This window comes from Cupressus sempervirens, chromosome 1 (assembly GCF_028749045.1).
Source record: "Cupressus sempervirens isolate cs-2001-9-10 chromosome 1, ASM2874904v1, whole genome shotgun sequence".
Classification (NCBI taxonomy): Eukaryota; Viridiplantae; Streptophyta; class Pinopsida; order Cupressales; family Cupressaceae; genus Cupressus; species Cupressus sempervirens.
Window position 1 is genome coordinate 384,244,015 of NC_143118.1, and position 6,427 is coordinate 384,250,441.

A 6,427-nucleotide genomic window follows, 5' to 3' on the forward strand; every position below is an offset into this window, starting at 1 on the left:
AATCGCATGTTAGGGTGCAATGGATACGCTGAAGAGATATTTAAAGTCAAATAAAGATTTTTTTTTAGCATATATTTATGGAACTAATAAGATTAGTAGAAAAAGAGACAAATGGGAAAAATAAGATGGACGAGATAAATATCCTAGCTAAAATATATTAACAACCGTAACCCCCAACCTAACTATAACTTTAACCATCATCTAGAACGTCATATTTGTCGCATTTGGCCGACATATAAAATGTTGACAGTTGTCCTGTAGGAATATTTTTACTCACGTACTTGGGTGCGTCATGTGCCGACCCAAAATGATTAATTGTATACCTTCAATGCCACAAAAAGTTCATCCTTGACGAAACGAGGACCACATTACCAGTGCCGTTTGATTCTGTGCCCGGAAAGGATTCGCAAAGCAGAGTAATCACCTTTCAGCCGCTCAGTGCAATCCAATCTACAATGGCCCCTCCATCTGCATCTGATTCCAGAATTCCATGGGGCGAGAACATCCAAAGGCGTCATGTGGTGATGTTTCCATTCATGGCGCAGGGCCACATCATTCCCTTCCTTCACCTCTCCAAACTCCTCGCCTCTCGAACCGGATTCACCATCACCATCGTCAACACCCCACTCAACATTCACGCCTTAGCACCCACCATTCAATCTGACCCCACTCTTGACATTCGCCTGGCGGAGCTCCCTTTCTCCAGTGCCGATCATGGCTTACCACCGCGTACTGAGAACTGAGATTCGCTGCCTTATTCGCAGTTCGTCACTTTCATGGAAGCCGCAGAGCATTTGCAGCCCCATTTCGAAGATCTGATCCGTAAGATCTCGGAAGAAGATGGCTGCGCCCCTCTCTGCATCATCAGCGACATGTTCCTCGGCTGGACCCAAGACGTCGCCGACACGTTTGGAATACCCAGAATCTTCTTCCTCACCTGCGGCGTCTATGGCACCTTGCTTTACTACTCTATGTGGAATCATCTGCCCCACACAAAGACCCACTCGGAAGAGTTCGCCCTCCCAGATCTGCCTCACGTTTCGCTGCACCGATCTCAGCTTCCCACTAATATAAAAATGGCGACAGGAACGGATCCCTGGAGCTTGTTTCTGGCTCGCCAGTTACCCCGCAATATGCGCAGCTGGGGATTTATATGCAACTCCTTCCAACAGCTCGAGAACGGATATTTGGAACATCTCAGAATATCCACCGGCAGGCCTGTCTGGGCGGTTGGCCCTCTCCTTCCTCAAGAGTTTCTATCTTCCACTCAATCCCATGTTATGTCTGATGAGTTATTGCAAGGTAAGGATGCAACCACCGATGCGGTTTCCTGCTTGCGGTGGCTCAATTCTCAGAAAGTTCGTAGTGTGATCTACGTTTCCTTCGGCTCGCAGAACACGATCTCTGCGTCGAATATGAAAGAGTTGGCACTTGGTTTGGAATCAAGCGGGCAGCCCTTCATCTGGGTAGTCCGGCCTGGTGCAGGGCACCCTGACAAAGTCATGGAAAAACATTAAGTCCTAAAGTCTAGAAAGTTATTTAAATAAGTTTTAAAATTTAAATATTTAAAAAGTAATAGTCAAATAAGGATTAGTTGTTTTGTTAGAGGATCCAACTACTTTGGATCGGTTAAGGGAGTTATTTTAAGTATATGTAAGTCTCAAAAGGCATGAGGGTACAGTGGTGAAGTTGGAATTTTAGATTGTACAAGCTGTGTCTATATTGGAATTAATAATAGTTGCTTTCTTACAAATTTGAAGTCTTTTGATGCTGTGTTGACCTATTGATTTGGAGATAGATGTGTAATAATTTTTTTAAATTCCATTAGATCTAGTTCCAAGTGATTTTTAATACTAATTCAATCATTAAGATTGACTGTTCTGTAGAAATCTCTAATTTTTGTTTTAGTGCCAGTCATGGATTCATGAGATCCATCCCCTTTTGTACATATTGTTTATTGGGGATGGATCCACACTTGTAATATAATTTCCTAACATTGATTATGAAGGAATGAACCCCATTTGCAGGAGAATAAGAGAGGTTGGTCATGTTGGAGGGTAGAGAAGTGACTGGACAGTCACAGGAGAAAGGAATACTTGTCTCAGTATATTGCAGTTTAGTGCGGGGGTCATTTCTCCAAAGTTAACTGTTGGATCTTGCCAAATTTTGGATATGTTGGAGAGAGACAAATTGTACCAAATATCAACGATTTGATTGAGCAAATAAAGTCTGGTTCAAAAGTTATGAATGACTATTGTCGGGTCTATCTAAGGGGCAGTGACATGGCGGTTTGTGATGAATTTTCTCATGAATGTGTTAAGGGAGTTTTGTGAAAGGATTAGATGTTGTACGGGGATTTTTAGAGAATCCTAATTTGTGATAAGGAATAGTGGGTCCATTGATATTGACCCTAGTGGATAGGTCTTTGGAAGAAGTTGAAGCAATAGTATTCCGAGGACAGTCACAATACATATGATCAAATATGCATTGTTGCATGAGAGGAAGATTTCCAACAGTATAGACATTAGTATGTGGAGTCTAGTGGAGTCTAAAGTGTTCGGAGTTGACCTTTGATAGGTCTATAGAGCGGAGTGGGTCCAAGAGTGATTAGTAATTGGAGAAGGGGAAAGTTTCTATCAAACAAAGAAGGAAAGAAGTTATTAAACTATGAAGGAATCATAACATTCCACTAGCCTCTGCATCAGATTGGTATCAGAGCACAGAAGATTCTTTGGGAGAAGAGTAGAAGGCAAACTAAGGTTTTGAAGACTTAGAATCCCTTGTTGAACCTTGAAGTTGAATTATCCTTTAAGAGTATTCCAAGGTGGTGATTCAAAGTTGGATGGATCTTAGTTTGTAGAGGAAGTCGGATTGAAGGGTAAAATAAGTTGAAGCCATCATGACTACAGATTTTGAGACTCATGGATACTCACAATTCAGAACACAATGCAGATGTATGGGTAAGGTTTGCAAAATGGTCATTTCCAATGGCTCATTTTTCAATTTTGTTTATGATGCAGGAGCATCCAGAGGTATAAGGGCAATCCTGTGTCACCCAAAAAAATGTACTTAGACTTAGTTTCTATTTTATGTCTTTACATTTTTGGATACCCATTTGGCTCAAATAAAGGTTCCAACTCTCATAGTTCAACTATCAGTGCATTTGAAAATCCCGAAAAAATAGGAGCATGCAATTTGGCCATCATTTTGGTGACCTAGAAGGTGTGACTTGGCCAGATGAAGGTAATTGAGATTTAGAGCATTCCAGAAAAAGAATCAGGTCAAAAGGCCCCACGGTTTGAAAGTTATTGCAGTTTTTCGGGTTTTGGAGACCTCCTAAGAATGCTTCAAAGTCAGGTTTGGGGCATTAAATGACCTCGAAAAGGGTCAAAAAATGGGGGACAAGTGAAGCCTGTCCATAAGGCTATAGAGCGCTTTGAGAGCTTTTTGAAAATGTAAACGGTTCGTCAATCGGAGCTACGGTTCAAAAGTTATGCCTCCCGGAAGTTCGGCTACTGTTTCTGGATTCTTCTAGATTTGCACCGACTTCTAACGCGGCTTCTGGAACCTTCTATTTTGTCGGTGGATGCCTACTAGCACTTTCTAGAATGTACTCCTAGTCCTTAACCCTCCGGGGTCTATTTAAGGAGATTTTTGGCATTGTAAAAGGCAGTTCGGATTGGAGCTTGAGAGGAGGTGCTCAAAGGAGAAATATTCTCCAGATTTATGCTATTGTAAGCCCGCAGGGCATGTTTTGAGTTTATTTTCTCTGCACTGTTTGTACCAGCTTATTTTCTCAGTTAATATAATTCCCCCTTTCTTTTGTGTCTATTCTGGTTGTTGGGTTGTGTCCCCATCAGTTTCAATTGAGATGGTTTAGAAGTTGAACCTACAACAACTAGTGCATAGAAGACCTTACATGGTACAAGGATTGCATGATAGACACCAAGTTGAGGTTAGAAGGCAAGTATATGTTCCTTTCAGCATTGGAACCTATGAGGATTCTGTTTTATGTGATGTTATTCCATTGGTAGGATGCCATTTGATCCTTGGGAGGTCATGGAAAACAGAGAAGCGTACATTATATGATGGGGCATTAAATAGTTACACCTTCAAGCATGGTGGAAGTCAAGTTATACTGAGATCTTTGGAAGAAGAAGCAGCATCATGGAGGATGCCAACAAATTTTTTGTTTGAAAGAGTGGGGTTCCTAGGACAAAGGGAACAAGAAGAAGACAAGGTGGACAACAAGATAGCAATTGATTTGGTACATCAGGCCTATGATAAGGCACAAGGAGTTGTAGATCCAATAAAGATCCTGGAGGAGAGAGTAGTGGATGAGCAAGGTTCATGTGAAGAGCGAAGAAAGCAAGCAGAGAAGCCTATGAAGGTGAACCAAGAGCAATTAGGGTATGAAGATGATAGGACAGTGAAAATGGTGATAGGTGAGCCACAAACAGGAGAGGCTCAAAAAGACGAAAAGATAGGGATAGAGGTGAAGATTGTAGAAGATGCCAGGGTAATGAGTGAATGTATGGGTGGAGATATCCAAGTTGGGATAGTCATGTGTCCCTTATATGCTGCTGTTAAAAATAGAGAAGATAGGGCTATTAAACAAGCCATAGATGACATGTTTGAGTACCAAGAAGGATGGCATAGGGAAGATGAATTGAAGAAGGTCTCAAGGATGATAGGGACCTTAAGGGATGAAGAGTTTAGACTCTTGGAAACAGAGATGGTGAAGAATGCCACAAGTTGGCACATGAAGATGACAAGAAAGATTGTTTGGCCCATTAAGAGGCTGACTAAGAAGAGGAAGTTGCTAAGGGAACCTACTGAGATAAAGGTTCTAGAGGATGATTGTGAGGTAAAACATTGTGTTGAAGATGGTGGAGTAGCAAGTCTACAAGGACTTGATAAAAAGACAGATTTTTGGGATGAGTTGGATGCCATAGTTGAAGAATGGAAAATGAAGGGTGGTGTAGTGGAAGAGTGCCTAGGACAGGGGCATGAGGATGGTCATGGAGAGACCTTGGAATCATATTTCTCTACAAGGAAAAAAATCTCACAAGGAGTGCGTGAGGAGGAGGATGAAGTAGTGAATCTAATGGAGGGAGCAATTTGCCAAACATATGTTTTGGTGCATAAGAAAACCTTGTTTATTTTTGTTTCTAACACTATTGTGACAGGATTGTCGGAGTTTGATAGTGTTCACCATGCAAGTTCTGCTTTTGCACACATCTATGGGAATATAAACATGAAGACTAACAGATTTAATGCTTGGCATGAGCACATAATGTTTGATTTCAGGGGCATGGAACACATGAACATGGGATACTCTTTTGTTGTAGGTCCTCAAAAAGAAGTGGACAGAGATTGGAGGAAATGGAAGAAACTCCCAATCCAAGGGACTTGGATTGATTTGATCCTTGGGAGTATGGTGCAGGGCACCCTGACAAAGTCATGGAAAAAATTTGAAGTCCTAAGGTCTAGAAAGTTATTTAAATAAGTTTTAAAATTTAAATATTTGAAAAGTAATGGTCAAATAAGGATTAGTTGCTTTGTTAGAGGATCCAACTACTTTGGATCGGTTAAGGGAGTTATTTTAAGTATATGTAAGCCTCAAAAGGCATGAGGGTACAGGCATGAGGGTACAGGGTGCCATTGACTGCAGAGTTTTCCTCAGAGTTTCTTCCGGATGGATTCGAAGAGTGAATGGGGGCCAAGAATCAGGGACTGGTTATTAAGAAATGGGCGCCCCAGCGTGTGATTTTGTCCCATCCTTCGACGGGAGGATTTTTGAGTCACTGTGGGTGGAATTCGACATTGGAGAGTCTGAGCCAGGGAGTTCCCATGATTGGATGGCCCATCACAGCCGAGCAATACTTCAATTTGAAGCTTCTAGAGGAGGTCGGCGTGTGTGTGGAGATTTGCAGAGGAAGTGAGGGAGAATTGGGGAAGGAGAAGGTGGAGAGGACGGTGAAGATGTTGATGTCGGAAGAGAGAGGCGGGCGACTGAGAGAAAGAGCAGCGGCCATGAGAGGTGCTGCCAGAAGAGCACTAATGGACCGTGGAGATGGAATCGACAAAGGCTCGTCCATGCGTGATGTTGACGACATGATACACAATATTCTGACCACTTATACTGGTTCTCAATCCTTGTGAAGGATGATAAGTATTGACACCGATTTTCATGTTTAATTGTCCCCGGGTTCTGTTGAGATCAGATGATGCTAATGTTGAATTTACTTATTGTGGAGGGAAAACAGTATCCCTTCAATCTGTATGTGTGATATTTCTTAGTGCTCCTTACTTTGAGTGCTCCTTTCTTTAAGGACAATTTCTAAAATGATCACTACCTATATTTAGTCAACTAGTCATTATTTTGTATTTTTTAAATGTCAATTTATCATCATTTTTCATATTA

General features: G+C 41.6%; 1 pseudogene; it reads left to right on the forward strand.

The window, feature by feature from the left end:
- Positions 1-322: 322 nt before the first annotated feature.
- On the forward strand, positions 323-6,165 carry LOC149577888 (UDP-glycosyltransferase 92A1-like; annotated as a pseudogene).
- The last annotated feature ends 262 nt before the right edge of the window (positions 6,166-6,427 follow it).